Source organism: Acinonyx jubatus, chromosome X, assembly GCF_027475565.1.
Source record: "Acinonyx jubatus isolate Ajub_Pintada_27869175 chromosome X, VMU_Ajub_asm_v1.0, whole genome shotgun sequence".
In the NCBI taxonomy this organism is placed as follows: domain Eukaryota; kingdom Metazoa; phylum Chordata; class Mammalia; order Carnivora; family Felidae; genus Acinonyx; species Acinonyx jubatus.
In genome coordinates this window covers 69,610,032-69,631,692 of record NC_069389.1, presented here as the reverse complement: position 1 = coordinate 69,631,692, position 21,661 = coordinate 69,610,032, and the positions used below count along the sequence as shown (strand labels likewise).

The 21,661-nt window shown below is 36.4% G+C and overlaps 1 protein-coding gene and 1 pseudogene across 1 annotated transcript in view; both read right to left on the bottom strand.

Annotated features, from left to right (window-relative positions):
• The window catches only part of DACH2 (dachshund family transcription factor 2), a 775,171-nt gene that overhangs the window by 443,766 nt on the left and 309,744 nt on the right, over window positions 1-21,661 (bottom strand). The gene's annotated exons all lie outside the window — the stretch shown is intronic.
• LOC113597454 (uncharacterized) lies at window positions 111-224 on the bottom strand (annotated as a pseudogene).

Genomic DNA, 21,661 nt, shown 5'->3' with positions numbered 1-21,661 from the left:
AAAGAACTAAGAAAAATTTTAAATATTTTTTTAAATATTTCAAACTAAATGAAAATGAAAATACAACTCATCAAACGTTGAGGGATCCAGTGAATGCAGTACTAAAAGGGAAATTTAGAGCACTAAATCCATATATTTTACATACCATCTTTGTGCAGCGACCATGCTTGCTAATCTTCTCTGTTCTGTTCCAATTTTACTATATGTGCTGTTGAAGCAAGCACTGAATGTCTATATTTTAAAACAATAAAAATCTGAAACCATTTTCAATAAAAATCTGAAAATCACTTTATGACTAGAAAAAGAAGAGCAAATTTAATCTAAAGTAAGAACAAAAAATATTAATAAGAGAAATAGAAATCAATGAAACTGAAAACAGGAAATCAATAGAGAAAAATCAACACAACCAAAAGTTGATTTTTTGAAAAATTTTATAAAAACACTAAGACTCTAACCATAGAAAGCAAAAAAAAAAAAAATAGAGAAGACACAAATGTTACTAATATCAGAAATGAAAGAGGGACATCACTACAGATTTCGTGGATATTAAAAGGATAATATAAAATATTATAAACAATCATATGCCCATAGATTGATAACCTTTATGAAATGAACCAATTCTTTAAAAACACAATCAGATGAAGGAGGAGGAGTGGTGGAGTAGGAGGACCCTATGTTTGCCCTCCTCCCTCAAACACAGCTAGATAAGTACCAAATCATTCTGAACACCCAAGAAATTGATCTGAAGACTGACAGAACTGCACAACCAGAGGGAGGTTGTTAACAGAGGGAGGTTCCACTGTGGAAGGTAAGAAGTGTGGACATATGATTAGAGGGAGAAAAATGATTATGGGTGTTTCAGATGGGAGGGAGCCCTGGTCATAGAGAGGAGAGAGGGAGAGAGAAAGAGCTCAGTGCACAGGGGATAAAATAAGAAACACCCTTCCCCAAAACCATTGACTAGGAAAATGAGAGTGTTTGATTATCATGAGTTTTGACAACCAGTGGAACTCAAAAACGAGAGTTTTAGAAGTCCATTCCATGGTCGGTGTGGAGTCTGGTGGGCACAGTGGTGCCCCTGTGGAGGAGGGCAGAGGCTCTGGAGTGGACTGCATGATAGGAGGATCCCCTGAGACACACAAGGAGAGACATTTACTTCTTCTGGAAGTGCATCTGGAAGAGATGGCATTGCCCCACAGGGGACAAAAGATATGGAGGGTGTCATTGCACAGCCCCATTCCTTAGCATAGCGGCAGAGATACCTGCTGAAGGCAGCTAACCTGGACATTGGCTTTTTGCTGTGCTTTGCTCTAAATTATCTGGCTCTGTGTGCCAGTGCAACTGTCCTTCTTGGACAAACCTGCATCAGTCCCAACCCAGCAAGACCCTCCCACCAGAGAGCCTGCTTGAGTCTGTGCAAGGCCAGGTCCCTAAAGCGGGGAGTGTTGAAGCTCAGCTGGCCTGCCTGACATAAAATACAGGTTCCCTGCACTGCCAGGCAGGCAGATAGCCCAGAAACAGACAGGGTAAAGGATTTCTTCTTTGTTCAGAATGATTTGATATTTATCTAGCTGTTTTGACAGCCAGAAAAATATTTGACAGAGACTTGGGATACACAAAGGGAGATTATTTCCTTTTCTGCTAGGGCTTCCCAGACAACAGGGGCCGCAAACTCCACTCTCTGGGGATGAGGGAAATGGCAGGTTCCATTTTTCTCCTCCACCCATTAGCACAGAGCAACTTCAGGGAACAAAACAGTACCAACAGTGGAGGCCTCAGGTGCTTACACCAAGCCCGATCAACCTGTGTTCTGCAGGTGCTTCTTTACTAGAGAAAGTGTGACTGAGAACCAGAGGAGGAGGCTCCTCCTCCAAAAGACGAGGAAAAAAAAACCTACATGAACAAAGTCTACTGACCATAGAGTGCTGAAAATCTTCAACCTCTAGTGGAAATAGGATATGGCTTCTTTTAACAAGCAGACCAGAGCACAACTAGTTAAAACTCACCACACTCTGGACAAAGTCCATATACTCCCCAATGCAGGCAAAGAGAAACTCTGCAAAGGACTGACTTGAAGGAAAGAGCAGCTAAAACACAGCAGCAGAGTGCAGAAGCGTACAACAGATACACTTCCTGAAGTTCCAGGCCCTGAATAGTATACAACTTCTTCTTAATAAAGCCATTACTCTCAGGAACATGAACCATAACAGGCATTCTTAACACAGAGAAGAAGACAGAGACCCAGACACAATTCAAAAATAGAGTTATTCATCTGAAAAGGAAGAAGAATAGGTCACAGCCAGAGATGTAATTGAAATAGATATAAGTAATATGTCTGATCTAGAATTTAAAGTGACAATCATAAGGATACTACCTAAGTTTGAGAATAGCATAGAAGACACCAGGGAATCACTTACCACAGATTTAAAAGACTTAAGAAGTAGTCAGGTTGAAAAAAAATGCTATAAATGAGATGCAAAATGGACTGATTATAATGACCACACGGATGCAGTAAGCAGAGGAAATAATAATTGATATAGAAAATAAAATTAGGGGAAATAATGAAGTTGAAATAAGAGGGGAAGAAAAATATAAGATCACAAATGTATATTTAGGAAACGCAGTGACCCATTAAAGGTAATAGCATTCATATCATAGGAGTCCCAGAAGAAGAGAGGGGAAAAGGAGCCAAAGGTTTATTTGGGGGAAATAATAGTTTAAAACTTCCATAATTTGGGGAAGGAAACAGATATCCAAATAAAGGAGGCACAGATAGCTCCCATCAAAATCAACAAAAGGAGGACAACACCAAGACATATTGTAGTAAAATTTGCAAAACAGAAAAGAATTCTAAAAGCAGCAAGGGAAAAGAAATCCCTAACTTACAAGAGAAGACAAATAAGTTTAATAGCAGGCCTATTCACAGAAACTTGGCAGGCCAGGAATTGCATGATATATTCAATATGCAGAATGGGAAAAAAACATGCAGCCAAGAATACTTTATACAGTAAGACTGATATTGATAACATAAGGAGAGATCAAGAGTTTCTCAGACAGGGCTGCCTGGGTGGCTCAGTCACTTAAGCGACTGACTTCAGCTCAGGTCATGATCTCACAGTTCATGATTTCAAACCTGCATCGGGCTCTGTGCTGACAGCTCAGAGCCTGGTGTCTGCTTTGGATTCTGTGTCTCCCTCTCTCTCTGCCTGTCTCTGTCTCTGTCTCTCTCTCTCAAAAATAAATAAACATTAAAAAAATTTAGTAACAAATAAAAAACATGTTTCTCGGACAAACAAAAAAAAAGAGTTCATGACCACTAAACCTGGAAAGAAATATTTAAAGGGACTCTTTCAGTGGGAAAGAAAGAAAAAGTAATAAATATTAGAAAGAAACAGAGAAAACCTCCAGAAACAATGACTTTACAGACAAAAAAGGGCACTACATTCATATATATCAATAATCACTGAGTGTAAATGGACTATGCTCCAATCAAAATACATAAGGTATCAGAATGGATAAAAATACAAGACCCATCTATACTATGCCTAAAAGAGGCCTATTTTAGACCTAAAGACACATGCAGATAAACAGTGAGGAGATGGAGAACAATTTACCATGCTAATGGATATCAAAAGAAAGCCAGAGTAGCCGTACTTATATCAGACAAGCTAGATTTTAAACCAAAGACTAAAAAGAGATGAACAGGGGCACGCCATCATAATAAAGGGGTCTATCCAACAAGAAGATCTAACAATTTTAAATACATATGCCCTCAACTTGGAAGAAACAAAATATATAAAACAATTAAAAACAAAGTACATGGCGCCTGGGTGGCTCGTCAGTTAAATGTCGGACTTCAGCTCAGGTCATGATCTCACAGTTCATGGGTTCAAGCCCCACATTGGGCTCTGTGCTGACAGCTCAGAGCCTGGAGCCTGCTTCAGCTTCTGTGTTCCCCTCTGTCTGCTCCTCCCCACTCACACTCTGTCTCTCTCACTCTCAAAAATAAATAAAACATTAAAAAAAACAAATTAACTCTTTGATAATAATACAATAATAGTAGGGGACTTGAACACCTCACTTGAATCAATGGACAGATCTCCTAATGAGAAAATCAACAAGGAAACAATGACTTTGAATGACTCACTGGACTGGATCGACTAACAGAAATATTCAGAACATTTCATCCTAAAATAGAATAAACATTCTTTTCAAGAACACATAGGACATTCTCAACAATGCCTCACATACTGGGTCACAAATCAGGTCTCAAGTACAAAAAGATTAAGATCAGAGCATGCATATTTTCCAACCACAAACACTATAAAAGTTGAGGTAAACCACAAGAAAAAAATAATTGGAAAGACAACAAATACATTGCAGTTAAAGAACATCCTTCTAAAGAATGAATGGGTTAACAAGGAATTTAAGGAAGAAATAAAAAAAAAATACATAGAAACAAATAAAAATGAAAGCACAATAGTCCAAAACCTTTGGTATGTACAAAAAGCGGTCATAAGAGGGATGTATACGGCAATATAGGCCTAACTCAAGAAGCAAAAAAAAATCTCAAATACACAACCTAACCTTAAACTTAAAGGGGCTAGAAAAAGAACAGTAAATCAAGACTAAAGTCAGCAGAAGAAGGGAAGTAATAAAAAGCAGAACAGAAATAAATGTTATAAAAACAAACAAAAAAACACTAGAACAGATCAAATAAACCAGGAATTGCTTCTTTGAAAGAACTCTAAAACTGATAACCCCCTAACCACTCTTATCAAAAAGAAAAGAAGAAGGATCCAAATTAATAAAATCATGAAGGAGTGGTTAGAGATCATAACCAACACCAGAAAAATACAATAAATTATAAGAGAATATTATAAAAACTATATTCCAACTAATCTCACAATTTAGAAGAAATCAATAAATTCCTAGAAATATATAAACTACCAAAAATGAAACAGGAAGAAATGGAAAATTTGACAGACCAGTAACCAGCAAAGAAACTGAGTTGGTAGTCAAAGATCTCCCAAAATACAAAAGTGCAGGGCCAGATGGCTTTGAAGGGGAATTCTACCAAACATTTAAAGAAGTGTTAATACTCATTCTTTTCAAACCATTTGAAAAAGTATAAATGGACAGAAAACCCCCAAACCCATTCTACATGGAAAGCATTACATTAATTCCAAAAATAGACAAACCCCACTAAAAAGGAGCATTACAGGCCAATATCCTTGATGAACATGGATGCAAAATTTCTAACGAGATACTAGCAAATCAAATCCAACAGTACATTAAAATAATCATTCAGCAGGATCAAGTGAGATTTATTCCTAGGCTCCAAGGGTGGTTCAATATTGACAGATCAATCAACATAAAACACCACATTAATAAAAGGATAAGAACCACATGATTCTTATCATGTAAATGTAAAAAAAAAACACATTTAACAAAATACAACATCCAAAAAAGTATGGATAAATGGAACATACCTCAACATCATAAAGGCCATATAAGAAAGACCCACAGCTAATATCATCCTCAGTGGGGAAAAACTAAAGGTTTTCCTCTTTGTTTAGGAGCAAGACAGGGATGACCACTCTCACTATAGTTATTTAACATAGTACTGGAAGTCTTAGCCTCAGCAATAAGACAACAAGAAGAAATAAAAGACATCCCAATTGGCAAGGAAGAAGTGAAACTTTCAGTATTCCCAGACAACATGATACTGTATGTAGAAAACTTGAAAGACTCCACCAAAAAATTGCTAGACCTGAAACACAAATTCAGTCAAGTCAGAGGATACAAAATTAACATACAGAAATCTGTTGAATTTCTATACACCAATAATGAAGCAGCAGAAAAAGAAACCAAGGAATCCATACCATTTAGAACTACCCCCCAAACCATACAGTAACTAGGAATAATTCTAACCAAATAGGTGAAAGATCTGTTCTCTGAAAACAACAGAACACTAATGGAAGAAATTGAAGGTAACAAAAAGAAATGAAAAAATGTTCCATACTCATGGATTTGAAGAAAAAATATTGATTAAAATATGGATAAAATTTGCTACCCAAAGCAATCTACACATTTAATGCAATCCCTATGAAAATACCACCAGCACTTTTCACAGAACTAGAACAAACAATCCTAAAATGTTTTATCAATAAAAAAAAAATGGTCAAAGCAATCCTGAAAAATAAAAGAAAAGATGCAGGTATTACCATTCTGAACTTCCAGCTATATTAAAAAGTGAAACAATAAAGACAGTATGGTACTGGCACAAAAACAGACATTTAGATCAATGGAACAGAATAAAAAAATCCAGAAATGGACCCACAACCATATGGTCAACTAATCTTTGACAAAGCAGAGAATATCCAATGGAAAAAAGATAGTCTCTTCAACAAATGGTGTTTGGAAAACTGGACGGCAAAATGCAAAAGAATGAAACTGGACCACTTAAACCATACACAAAAATTAATATAAAATTTAAGAAATACATAGATATTAGACAGGAATTCATTAGAATCCTGGAAGAGAGCGTAGGCACCAACCTCTTTGACATCAGTCTGAACAATTTCATACTAGACATGTCTCCTGAGGTAAGAGAAGCAAATGCAAAGATAAATTATTGAGCTTCATGAATATAAAAAATTTCTACACAGTGAAGAAAACAATCAACAAAACTAAAAGGTAACCTGTGGAATGGTAGAAGATATTTGTAAATTACATATCTGATAAAGGGTTAGTATCCAAAATCTATAAAGAACTTAGCAAACTGAATACCCAAAAACAAATAATCAAGAATTGTGCAGAAGACATGAATATATATTTTCGCAAGAAGACATAGATGACCAACAGACACACAAAGAGATGCTCAACATCGCTCCTCACCAGGGAATTACATATCAAAACAAGGATGAGATATCACCTCACACCTGTTAGAATGGCTAAAATTAACAACACAGGAAACAACAGATTTTGGGGAGGATGGGGAAAATGGGGAACCTCTTACACTGTTCGTGGGAAGGAAAACTGGTGCAACTACTTTGAAAAATATTATGGAGGGTCCTCAAAAAGTTAAAAATATAACTTCCCTATGACCAAACAAGTGCACTACTAGGTATTTACCCAAAGAATACAAAAATACTGATTCAAAGTGGCATGTGCACTACTATCAACAGTAGCCAAGTTATGGAAAAAGGCCAGATGTCCTGACTTATGAATGGGTAAAGATGTGGCATATACACACACACACACACACACACACACACACACACACACACACATACAATGGAATATTTCTCAGCCATCAAAAAGAAAGAAGTCTTGTTATTTGTAACAATGTGGATGGAGCTAGGGTGTATTATGCTAAGCAAAATAAGTCAGACAAAGATAACTACCCTGTGATTTCACTCATATGTGGAATTTAAGAAACAAATCAGGCAAACATAAGGGAAGAGGGAAAAAAAAGAGACAGAAGCAAGCCATAAGAGACTCTCAACTATAGAGAACAAACTGAGGGTTGATGGAGGGGAGGTGGGCTGCAGAAGGGCTAAATAGGTGATGGGTATTAAGGAGAGCACTTGTTTTGTGGAGGACTGGATGTTATATGTAAGTGATGAATCACTAAATTCTACTCCTGAAAACAATATTACACTATATGTTAACTAAGTGGAATTTAAATTAAAATTTGGAAAAAATAAAAGAAATGGGCAAAATACATGAATAGACATTTTTTCAAAGAAAACATACAGATGCCCAACGTCACCCATCATCAGGGAAATAGAAATCAAAACCACAATGAGATACAACTTCACACCTGTCAGAATGGCTAAAATGAACAACACAGAAAATAACAGATGTTGGCAAGGATGTGGAGAAAGGGAAACTCTCTTATACTGTTGGTAGGAATGCAAACTGGTAAATCCATTCTGGGAAACAGTGTGGAGATTCCTCAAAAATTTAAAAATAGAACTACCCTGTGATCCAGCAATTGCACTACTACATATTTACCCAAAGGATACAAAAATAATGTTTCGAAGGAGCACATGCACCTGGATGTTTATAGCAGCATTATCAACAATAGCCAAACTATAGAGAGAGTCCAAATGTCCATCTACTGATAAATGGGTAAAAAAGAGGTGGTATAAACATTACCAGAAAACTACAGACTAACTTCTCATAATACCTCAGCAAAATATTAGCAAATCAAGCTTACAACGTATAAGAATTTTACACCAAGAGCAGGTGGGGTTTATTCTAGGTATGGTTCAGCTTTTGATAATCAATTAATATACTCCATCACATGAATGAACCAAAGGAGAAAACTAGTTGTGTTGTATTCATACTTATGCTTTCTATATTAAATATTAAAAAAAAAACTCAGGAAGAGGACAATGCAACTGGCCTCAGTTCCACTTTGCCACAGGAATTTAGTCTTGAACAAGATGAAAACAAGAGTCAACTGATTTTGAGAAAAAGGTGAACACTAATTGAAGGGTTCCACTATACCCTTAATTCAAAAGATAGTTGATAAAAATTTTCTTATGAACATAACTTAATTTTTAATAGTACATCAACGGAAATTTTAGAATTATGGTATTGTCCAGTGGGAAATCTATAACTCAAAGTACAGCTCATATTTCATAATACATTATAAATTAATTATTGATTAATGAACTATATATCTCCCACAGGGCAATTACAGAAGATATATTAAGGTATTCTGGAATATATTTACTAGTAAATCAAACTCAGTTAAAATCAGTCAATACTCATAAATTATTATGGAATAAAAATATTCATAATGCAAATGCCACAAATTTAGTGGAGACAGAGATTTCATTTCTTTGGATCACTAATCCTTTATTTTATTTGTAAAAAGGGTGGCTAGGCTGCTTTAAGAATGAGTATGCAGGGGCACCTGGGTGGCTCAGTTTCCTCTAAATGGAGTATGCAAACTAACATTTTACTAAATGGAAACCCATTTATATACACTGCTACAGGGTCCATAGGCCTTTAGAAACAATATAAATCTGCAATTGTATTTTCCTTTCAGAATTAATCCAAAACAGCCCCTATTTATGTATCCAAACCCAATAAAAAGCAGTTGGGAAATTTTTTTGAAGTCACACTTCACATGTTTTTGAGAACTTAATATTGAATGGATCAAAATTTTTGTTAGTCACATTTGCTCTGATTCAGGTCAAATTTAAGTTTTAGTATGTTATGATTTAAGTTTCTGCTAATAGGAATATAATTTAAAAGTTCAAGTTAGGGGCACCTGGGTGGCTTAATCGGTTAAGCATCCAACTCTTGATCATGGCTCTGGTCAAGATCTCACAGTTCATGGGTTCAAGACCCACATCAGGCTCTATGGTGATAGCACAGATGGAGCCTGCTTCAGATTGTCTCTATCCCTTTCTTTTTGCTCCTCCCCTGCTCGTGTGCTCTCTCTCTCTCTCTCTCTCTCTCTCTCAAAATAAATAAACTTAAAATATTTTAAAATTTCAAGTTAATACAAGCTGGGAAATACAAAAATTTTCAGTATAAGTTTCTCATTATTTCTGAAATAATCTTATATTTAATCACAATTTGAAAACCTTGTTGATGAAAATTCTTGACAATTATGGGAATTAATTGCCACAACAGAGGCTAGAATTGAGAATTTAGATGTTTTTCAAAATTTAAACCCGTCATCAGATTATGAGTCACAACCCATTTACTCACTTGGCATTCCTTTAATTTAGCTCTGACAAATGATACTTTTTCCACCAAATTCCATTTGAAGAGAATTCAGGAAAAAACAGTGGTGGGAGGAAGGGACTTCTATGGATACACATGACAAAGACAAAATGGAAACTGGTCACACATGAAATAGATAGTTTAGAAATTTCTGCAGCTGTACCTCAGTATTTTCAGACTACAAAATGATTTTGCATAATAAAATATGTTTCTATACTTTTACTTGAGTCACAGAGTTAAGTATGCATATCAAGATGAATAAGTGAACCATCGAGATAAGTTTTTTTTTTTTCTTGGAGAGATTGAAAAAATATTATACAGTAACCAATCAGGATATCATAATTGAAAAAAACACCTCAAGTTCTGAAAAAGCACAATTTTTAAGTTTATTTATTTATTTTTGAGAGAGAGAGTAAATGGGGGAGGGGCAGAGAGAGAGGAAGAGCCCAACACGGGGCTCAAACCCACAAACGATGAGATCATAACCTGAGTTGAGGTCAGATGCTTAACCAACTGAGCCACCCAGGCACCCCTGTTCTTCTTTCTTAGTACAATAAACACGTGATAATATGCCACCATTGAAAAATTAAATGCAGGGTTAATTTCTTAGCCTGATTTTACAGAACAGTTTAACAATCTATTTACATAATCCCCTCAAAAAAGACCAAAAAAAAATGAACTTAAACCATGCATTTATTACCACAATTGCAGCATAATGGTTCTTCCAGCCAAATCATCTATCAAAGGTACCAATAACTTGAAAAATGGAGTTTCATCTCCTTTTATTTTCTTGACCCATGCTCTAGTGAAAGTTCTAAGTGCCTAGCACACTAGCTGGTATACAGAAGGTATATGAAAAAAGAAAGTAGAAAAGGAAAGCTAAAATTAATCTGGATAAATCTGAAACACCCAGCAAATTTATCACAGAAATCGCAATACCATATGCGAGCTTTACATATTTACCTATGAGAGCCTAAAAAGGCAATGTTTTTCTAGACACCACTAAAGAAAATAGCAACCTATAATCTCATGGATTAGGGATGAAAGTATTTCTTCCACCAATTTTATGTATGTATTTCACTGACACATATACTCTTCCTGTATATCAGGCATTGTCCTAAGGCCATTACAAATAATAACTCATTTAATTCTTAAGTTAGCCTTAGGGGTAGATACTATTATTATCATCATCCTTATTTTACAGATTAAGAAACTAAAAGACACCCAGTTTAAGCAACGTGTCCAGGATCACATAACTAGCAAATGAGGAATCTAGGGTTAGAGTCTCCTCAGTCTGGTTCCAAAGTTCATGTGTTCGACCACAACACTATACTTCTTCTAAGAATGATTTTATTGATGTTCTACAATAATTCTCCAATGACATAATTGTATCCTATAGTCTTAACAGTTTCATTTCATAATGTAATTCAAAATACACAAGCACAACTTTTAATTAGGGTACAACTCTCATCCAGCCATATAAGTGTAAAATTTTGTTAATCTAAAAATAAAATTCTAATGAAAGTAACTTCATAGATAAGTCTTTGAGCCATTTATAAATCTGTCATTCTATAAATGAGGTTTTGAGTCTCCAATGTACACTGTTATATGTAAGTCACACAATGATAACTTACATGTCTATAATCAAGATATTTGCCTGGAATGTTCTCAGTGAAATAAGTCAGAGAAAGACAAATACTGTATGATCTCACTTATATGTGGAATTTAAAAACAACAAATTCATTGAAACAAAGAATAGAATGGTGGTTACCAGGGGCTGAGGGATTGGAGAAATGGAGAAATGCTGGTCAAATGTGCAAGCTTTCAGTTATAAGATGAATAGGATTCATAGTGACTATTAACAATACTGTATTATACAGTTGAAAATGCTGAGAATAAAGCTTTAATGCTCTCACCATAACAAAAACAAAATGATAATTATGTGAGGTGAAGGATATGTTAACTAAAACTTTATTGTTGTAAACATTTCCCAATACTTTTGTGTATTAAATCATCACATTGTACACCTTAAACTTGTACATTGTGATATGTCAATTATATCTCAGTAAAGATGGAAATAATATACATTTATCTGGGACATCTGGAACACCTAAGTGTTCTTCCAAGTTTCACATGAATGACATTTCTTCTCAGTCTGCTTTTTTCTGGTCCTTTTTATCTTTCTCAGTGTATATTACTATATACTATAGAGGCTACAGAGGGAACTACATAACAGCTTTTAGTAATGGAAGAAACCCTCTTTTGTCAGAGAGGATTACTGTCAGTACCAGTGGAAACAGAACCCTGAGCTCACTTGGTGGTTTTTATTTAATATTCTAGTCTAACTTGTTCAAAACCGTAGCAGTGCAAAATGTCATAAGAAGATGTAAACACTCACGGAATTCTTTTTTGTACCTACAAACAAAATGAAAAAAGAAAACCTGTTCACTTCTTGTTGCTCAAACTTTCCCAAGATTCTGATATTCTATGTTAACATTTCAGCTTACTTTGGGATACTTTGTAGACTTCCCTGATGGAGCATGTTTCAGTGGCAGCCAACAGTGTATCTTGAGCATGCTTGTCAATCCATATAAAACAAAAAATTTTCTTTTTTGTTAAAATGAGTTTTCTCTGGGGGCGCCTGGGTGGCTCAGTTGGTTGAGTGTCCTAATTTTGGCTCAGGTCATGGTCTCACAGTTCATGAGTTCGAGCCCTGCATCAGGCTTTGTGATGACAGCTCAGAGCCTGGAGCATGCTTTGGATTATGTGTCTCCCTCTCTCTCTGCCCCTCCCCACACATACTCTGTCTCTCTCAAAAATAAACACTAAAAAAATGAGTTTTCTCTGGACCTTGAAATGTCTATTATGGATTTGACAATACAGAAAAAAACAAATGATTTTTTTCACCAAGACCATAAAAACTCAAACTAAATATGGAAAATTCATTGTTAATTCAAAGCCTTTATTTTAAAGTTTTATTTCAATTCCAGTTAGTTAACATGAAGTGTTATGTTAGTTTCAGGTGTAAAATATAGTAATTTAACACTTCCATACATAACCCTGTACTCATCACATATACACTCCTTAATCCCCAACATCTATAACCCATCCCCCTCCCCAACTCCACTCTGGTAACCATCATTTTGTTCTCTACAATTAAGAGTCAGTTTCTTGGTCTTACTCTTTCTCTCTTTTTTTCTCCTTTGATCATTTATTTTATTTCCTAAATTCCACATATGAGTGAAATCAGATGGTATTTGTCTAACTCTGGCTGACATCTTTTGCTTAGCATTATACTCTCTAGTACCATCTATGTTGTTGCAATTTGCAGGACTTCATTCTAATTTATGGTAATATTCCAGTGTATATATACATCTTATTTATCCATTCATTGGTTGATGAACATTTGGGCTGTTTCCACAGTTTGGCAATTGTAGATAATGCTGCTATAAATACTAGGGTGCATGTGTCCCTTTGAATTTGTAATTTTTAATCTTTTGGGTAAATACCTAGTAGTGTGATTGCTGAATCATATGATAGTTCTGTTTTTAACTTTTGGGGGAAACTTAATACTATTTTCCAGACTGAATGTTCCAGTTTGCATTTTCACCAACAGTGCAAGAGGGTCCCTCTTTCTCCACATCCTTGTGAACACCTTTTGTTTTATGTGTTTTTATTTTAGGCATTTTGACAGGTGTGATGTGATATCTCATTATAGTTTTGATTTGTATTTCCCTGCTGGTGAGCCATGTTGAGCATCTTTTCATATGTCTGTTGGCCATCTGTATGTCCTTTTGGATAAATTGTCTATTCATGTCTTCTGCCCATTATTAATTGGATTATTCCTTTTTTGGGTGTTGAATTTTATTTGTTCCTTATATATTTTGGATATAGCCCTTCATCAAATATGTCATTTGCAAATATCCTCTCCAATTCTGTAGGTTGCCTTTTAGTTTTGTTAATTGTTTCCTTTGCTGTGCAGAACCTTTTTCTTTTGATGAAGTCCTGATGGTTTATTTTTGATTTTGTTTCTCTTGCCTCAGAAGATATATCTAGAAAGAAGTTGCTATGGCCAATCTCAAAAAAGTTACTTGCCTGTGTTCTCCTGTACGATTTTTAGAGTTTCATGTCTCATATTTAGGTATTTAACCAATTTTTAATTCATTTTTGTATATGGTGTAAGAACATGATCCAGTTTCATTCTTTTGCATGTTTTCCCAATGTCGCCTTAAAAGCTTTATCACAGGGGCACCTGGATGACTCAGTCCGTTGAGGGTTTGAATCTTAATTTTGGCTCAAGACTTGGTCCCAGGGTTGTAGGATGAAGCCCCGCATTGGGCTCTGCACTGACACTGTGGAGCCTGATTGGAATTCTGTCTTTCTCTTTCTCTTTCTCTTTCTCTCTTTCTCTTTCTCTTTCTCTTTCTCTTTCTCTTTCTCTTTCTCTCTCTCTCTCTCTCTCTCTCTCAAAAGAGAAACTGTAAAAAAATATTTACCAAAAAGAGAATAACAGTTTATTTACAAGTTTAACTTCATGAGTTTTTTTAAAAAGGCATAAGTCAAATAGATGACTAGTGAAAATTCAAAACAACCACTGTGTACTTAATGGTACAAATTATACAACTAATCTTGAGGAAATAATGTAACTACTAAGAACTCTAAATTTTAAGAGACTATACAAATGACTGCTGGTATTGTTCTCATTACACTGCTATTATGTTGTTTTTATTATATTTGTTATGATTCTGTGGCAATGTAATGATATTATAACAGAGTTGCTGAGTCACTCTGTGTATGGCATTCAGACTCATACATTTAAATAATTCTATCATTTCATTCACTACACTACCTATGACAATCATCACATTCACATTTTCTGTCTGATCTTTAATCTTCTCAGTTGGATACATATCTTCAAAAGCTCACATTATTCTTGTGATTCATGACTATTATGAAAAAGTTTCTGGTCATTAAATCCATTTGAACACAATATTCTAAGTGAAATAGCATTTGTTTCATTTTTCTTTTTCACCTCTTTTCCTCAATTGGTTTTAAAAATTATTCTGAGCATTACGTAGGCCATTACTTCATCCTTAGATAATTCAATAAAACCAATTTGGTTAAAAAATGACCCCAATTTTTCAAGACACACAAAAATTGACTTAAGTCTGGCTATAAACGTTTTTAAAAACCATCATGAGAGGAATGTAAGTTTGCCTTCTGCAGCTTCCGGTCTTTCATTGGAGAAGCTATGAATCCATTAAAAAATTACTATATATGACTGCTATGGCTAGATTATTTTAACACTCAACCCTAAAGAACAGAGGATATTTACTCAATGAACTCAATAGTTAAAATGTAGACTACTTCAAGGCAGCAAACTAGTTCCCTTTGGGATTTTGGTTGGGGGATGGGTCAGGGAGATGGCACTGGCCAGTGCCTTTGTTCCCTGCTGAGCTGAGCTCTGTCTTCCTGGGATCAACAACTCTCCCTCCCATTGTCCTCTAGCCCTCCTGCTCTCTGAGCAGAGCTGTTGACTTAAAACATTCCAGATGTTAAGTCCTGCTGTCTGTCAGAACTCACTCCATCCATCCCCTCTGCTTTTGCAAGTCAGACTCAGGGGCTCTGCCTTGCCAGGCGGGCTGCCCCTCCACCGCCCTGGCTCCCTCCTGCCAGTCCGTGTAGCACTCACCACCTCTCCGCCCTTCCTACCCTCTTCCATGGGCCTCTCGTCTACTCTTGGCTCTGGAGAGTCCGTTTTGCTAGTCTTCTGGCAGTTTTCTGGGTTATTTAGGCAGGTGTGGGTGGAATCTAAGTGATCAGCAGGACGTGGTGAGCCCAGCGTCCTCCTATGCTGCCATCTTCCTGTCTGTCCCCTCAGGACAAGATAATCTTTCAATCAAATGTGACTGGTACAATAATAAGCATTTCCAGTTGGCTCCAGGAAGTGAACTAATGGATTAGATCCTTTATGCTCAGTTCTCTTCTATAAAGCCAGTCTCTAACTACCACCTACAGTGTAATTGCCAGATTCAGATAAAATTGAATTAAAACAGTTTAGAAAAGCACTGTTAAATAAAAATAAATACAATGTGAATTATACATGTAATTTTAAATCTTCTAGTAGTCATATTTTTAAAAAGACAAAGAAATCAGTGACATTAATTTTAATAATATTTTAGTTAACCCAGTATATCCAAAATATTATAAATCCAACATATAATCAATACTGCAAACATATTTGGTATTCTTTTTTTCATATTAAGTCTTCAAAACCTAATGTGTACTTCACTTACAGGACATCTCAAATTGGACTACCACACTTCAAGTACTCAAGAATTACAAAAAGCTGGTTACTACCTAGCTTATGGGACACTGTAGGTTTTACTACCTAGCATATTGGACACTGCAGGTTTAGAGCCACACAATATAAAACTATAATACAAACTATAAAATGTATTACAGAAAATATAATTCAAACTATAAAAAGAAGTTTAGAAATGCCAGATAAGTTAGCCTATACTTCCTCAAACCTTTCCACAATATTGCATAAATTGATAGGAATCTGTCACTAGAGTTCATTGAAATCTGATGAATTCTATAAAAGCCTGTTTGAAAATATTCTGCATTTTGTGCAATACTGACACAAAGGAAATTCTCATTTTCATCTCCAAAGGTTGTGTTATTGCTATGTCTGATATATCTTTATGAAATTCTAAACATTCTACATTTCAGAAAAGAAACAGCATAAATTTTGAAACCCACTTCAAAACAGTAATTTTATTAAAAACAACGAAGAGATGTAGAATCCTTCTCATTATTCTTTGAATTATATTATTAAATATTAGAACTTCATCCTCCAAAAACACCTTTAGATTACATTTGAAAGAATTGTTTAATTCAATATCCCAAGTGTTTTTCTTTTCCCAAATCAAAATAATATTTGGCTTACTTAAACACTAGTGGATACAATTTATAGGAAGTATGAGGGGAAATGCAGTGGGTAAAAGAAAAAATGATAGGGCCAAGTTAAAGTGAATCCATGGAGATATTTTTCACACTATTTATATAGCTTTGTTAATATCCCAATTTTTGTGTTCTTCATAAAAGTATATAAATGTATTCTCTGTATTTTTGCAAGTCCACAAAATCTAAGGTTTTATAAAGGACAAATTGAGAGATAATCTAAGCTGGCCTTTATTTATATATTCAACAACCTGTATATGCAATGAGCCATGCCAGGTACTAAGAATAGAATGAAAAGCAAGTAGATCTGGCCCTGGATTAACAGAGCCTGTAACCACATATTTGGCTTTTAAGTCTCCAACCTACCCTTTATTTATATAAAAGGGCAGAAATATCAATCAATATTATCTCCAAATAATTAGATACATTACCAAAAATAAGTTTAGACACCAGTTTCCTTAATATTGATACATGAAGAAAAAAAAGGTGCCCGGGAAGATGGTGGCGTAGGAGGACGCTGGGCTCACTGCTTCCTGCTGATCACTTAGATTCCACCCACACCTGCCTAATATACCCAGATAACCACCAGAAGACTAGCAGAACAGACTCTCTGGAGCCAAGCATAGACGAGAGGCCCACAGAAGAGGGTAGGAAGGGTGGAGAGGTGGTGTGTGCTACATGGACTGGCAGGAGGGAGCTGAGGTAGTGGAGGGGCACCCAGTCCACCTGGCAAGGCAAAGCCCGCGAGTCTGACTTGCAAAAGCAGAGAGGCCAGACGGAGTGTGTTCTGAGAGCCAGCAGGACTTAACATCTGGAATGTTATAAGTCAATAGCTCTGCTCAGAGAGTGGGAGGGAGAGTTGTTGAGCCCCAGAGGACAGAGATCAGCTTGGCGGGGAACAAAGGCACTGGCCAGTGCCATCTCCCTCGCCCATCGTCCAGCCAAAATCCCAAAGGGAACCACTTCCCATCACGGAACTTGCCTGCACAGTACAAATACATAATGCTGTGCTTCTGCGGATCCATCCCTCCTATGGGTATGCTTATCTCCTGGTGCGGCAGGGCCCCTCACAAGGGGACCACTGAAGGCAAAGCAAACTGAGCCTACCCCTCCCACCCCTGTGCACCTTGCTGATCCACCCCAGCTAATACACCACATCCCATTGAAGCAGTACCACAAGACTGGCAGTGTGCAAGTAGCCCAGACAGAGGCCACACGACTCCACAGTGAGTTCTGCCCCTGGGAGAGAGGAAGATAAGGTACACACCAGTCTGACTGTGGCCCCAGTGGTGGGCTGGAGGCAGACATCAGGTCTGACTGCGGCACTGCCCACCAATGCAAGATACTCCAAACAGCACAGAGGAAGAGCTCTGTAGTTCCCTGCCACTCCAGGGACTATCCAAAATGACGAAACGGAAGAATTCTCCTCAAAAGAAACTCCAGAAAGTAACGACAGCTAATGAACTAATCAAAAATGATTTAGGCAATATAGCAGAAAATGAATTTAAGATAATAGTCATAAAATTAATTGCTGGGCTTGAAAAAAGTATAGAGTACAGCAGAGAATCTATTCCTACAGAGATCAAGGGACTAAGAAACAGTCAGGAGGACCTTAAAAATGGTATAAATGAGCTGCAAAATAAAATGGAGGTGACCAGAGCTTAGATTGAGAGGCAAAGGAAAGAATAGGTGAAATAGAAGATAAAATTATGGAAAAAGAAGCTGAGAAAAAGAGAGATAAAAAAAATCCAGGAGTATGAGGGGAGACTTAGAAACTAGGTGTCATAATTAAACAAAATAATATATGCATAACTGGGATACCAGAGGAGGAAGAGAGAGGGAAAGGTGCTGAAGGTGTACTTGAAGAAATCATAGATAAGAACTTCCCTGAACTGGGGAAGGAAAAAGGCATTGAAATCCAAGAGGACAGAGAACTCCCTTCAGAAGTAACTTGAATCGATCTTCTGCATGACATATCATAGTGAAACTGGCAAAATACAAGGATAAAGAGATAATTCTGAAAGCAGCAAGGGATAAACGTGCTCTAACATATAAAGGGACACCAATAAGACTCGTGATGGATCTGTCTACTGAAACTTGGCAGCCCAGAAAGGAATAGCAGGAAATCTTCAATGTGATGAACAAAAAAAATATGCAGCAAAGAATCCTTTATCCAGCAAGTCTGTGATTTAGAATAGAAGGAGATAAAGGTCTTCCCAAACAAACAAAAACTGAAGGAATTCATCACCACTAAAGCAGGCCTACAAGAGATCCTAAGGGGATCCTGTGAGACAAAGTACCAGGGCCATCACTACAAGCATGAAACCTACAGACATCACACTGACTCTAAACCCGTATGTTTCATTAATAACATTGAATATAAATGCACTAAATGGTCCAACCAAAAGACATAGGGTATCAGAATGGATAAAAAAAACAAGACCCATCTATTTTCTGTCTACAAGAGACTCATTTTAGAGCTGAGGACTCCTGCAGATTGAAAGTGACAGGATAGAGAACTATCTATCATGCTACTGGAAGTCAAAAGAAAGCTGGAGTAGCCATACTTATATCAGAAAAACTAGACTGTAAATTAAAGGCTGTAACAAGAGATGAAGAAGGGCATTATCTAATAAATACAGGGTCTATCCATCAGGAAGAGCTAACAATTATAAATGTCCATGCGCCGAATACGGGAGCCCCAAATATATAAAACAATTAATCACAAACATAAGCAACCTTACTGATAAGAATGCGGTAATTGCAAGGGACTTTAATACTCCACTTACAATAATGGATAGATCATCTAGACACAGGATCAATAAAGAAACAAGGCCCCTGAATGATACACTGGACCACATGGACTTGACAGATATATTTAGAGCTCTGCATCCCAAAACAACAGAATATATTTCCTTCTCGAGTGCACATGGAACCTTCTCCAAGATAGATCACATACTGGGTCACAAAACAGCCCTTCATAAGTATACAAGAATTGAGATCATACCATGCATACCTTCAGACCACAATGTGATGAAGCTTGAAATCAACCACAGGAAAAAGTCTGGAAAACCTCCAAAAGCATGGAGGTTAAAAAACACCCTACAAAAGAATGAATGGGTCAACCAGGCAATTAGAGAAGAAATTAAGAAATATATGGAAACAAATGAAAGTGAAAATACAACAATCCAACCACTTTGGGATGCAGCGAAGGCAGTCCTGAGAGGAAAATACACTGCAATCCACACACCTATGTCCAGAAACAAGAAAAATGCCAAATACAAAATCTAACAGCACACCTAAAGAAAATAGAACAAGAATGGCAAAGACACCCCAAACCCAGAAGAAGAAGAGAAATAACAAAGATCAGAGCAGAAATAAACAATGTAGAATCTAAAAACACTGTAGAGCAGATGAATGAAACCAAGAGTTGGTTTTTTGAAAAAATAAACAAAATTGATAAACCTCTAGCCAGGCTTCTCAAAAGGAAAGGGAGATGACCTAAATAGATAAAATCATGAATGAAATTGGAATTATGACAACCAATCCCTCAGAAATACAAGAAATTATCAGGGAATACTAGGAAATATTATATGCCAACAAACGGGCAACCTGGAAGAAATGGACAGATTACTAAGCATCCACACACTTCCAAAACTCAAACAAGAAGAAATAGAAAGTGTGAACATACCCATATTTAGCGAGGAAATTGAACCAGTTATCAAAAATCTCCCAACAAATAAGAGTCCAGGACCAGATGGCTTCCCAGGGGAATTCTACCAGACATTTAAAGCAGACATAATACCTATCCATCTCAAGCTATTCCAAAAAATAGAAAGGGAAGGAAAACTTCCAGACCCATTCTATGAAGCTAGCATTACTTTGATTCCTAAAACAGACAGAGACCCAGTAAAAAAAGAGAAATACAGGCCAATATCCCTGATGGATATGGATGCAAATATTTTCGATAAGATACTAGCAACTCGAATTCAAAAGCATATAAAAAGAATTATTCACCATGATAAACTGGGATTTATTCCTGGGCTGCAGGGCTGGGTCAACATTTGCAAATCAATGTGATACATCACATTAATAAAAGAAAAGATAAGAACCAAATGATCCTGTCAATCGATGCAGAAAAAGCATTTGAAAAAATTCAGCATCCTTTCTTAATAAAAACCCTTGAGAAAGTCAGGATAGAAGGAACATACTTAAACATCATCAAAGCCATTTATGAAAAGGCAACAGCCAATATCATCCTTAATGGGGAAAAACAGAGCTTTCTCTCTGAGATCAGGAACACGACAGGGATGTCCACTGTCACCGCTGTTGTTTAACATAGTGTTGGAAGTTCTAGCATCAGCAGACAACACAAGGAAATCAAAGGCATCAAAATTGGCAAGGATGAAGTCAAGCTTTCGCTTTTTGCAGATGACATGATATGATACATGGAAAACCCAATAGACTTCACCAAAAGTCTGCTAGAACTGATACATGAATTCAGCAAAGCGGCAGGATACAAAATCAATGTACAGAAATCAGTTGCATTCTTATACACTAATAATGAAGCAACAGAAAGACAAATAAAGAAACTGATCCCATTCACAATTGCACCAAGAAGCATAAAATACCTAGGAATAAATCTAACCAAAGATGTACAAGATCTGTATGCTAAAAACTATTCAAAGCTTATGAAGGAAATTGAAGAAGATATAAAGAAATGGAAAAATATACCTTGCTCATGGTTTGGAAGACTAAATATTGTTAAAATGTCAATACTACCCAAAGCTATGTACACATTCAATGCAATCCCAACCAAATTACACCAGCATTCTTCTCAAAGCTAGAACAAGCAATTCTAAAATTTGTATGGAACCACAAAAGGCCCCGAATAGCCAAAGTAATTTTGAAGAAGAAGACCAAAGTAGGAGGCATCACAATC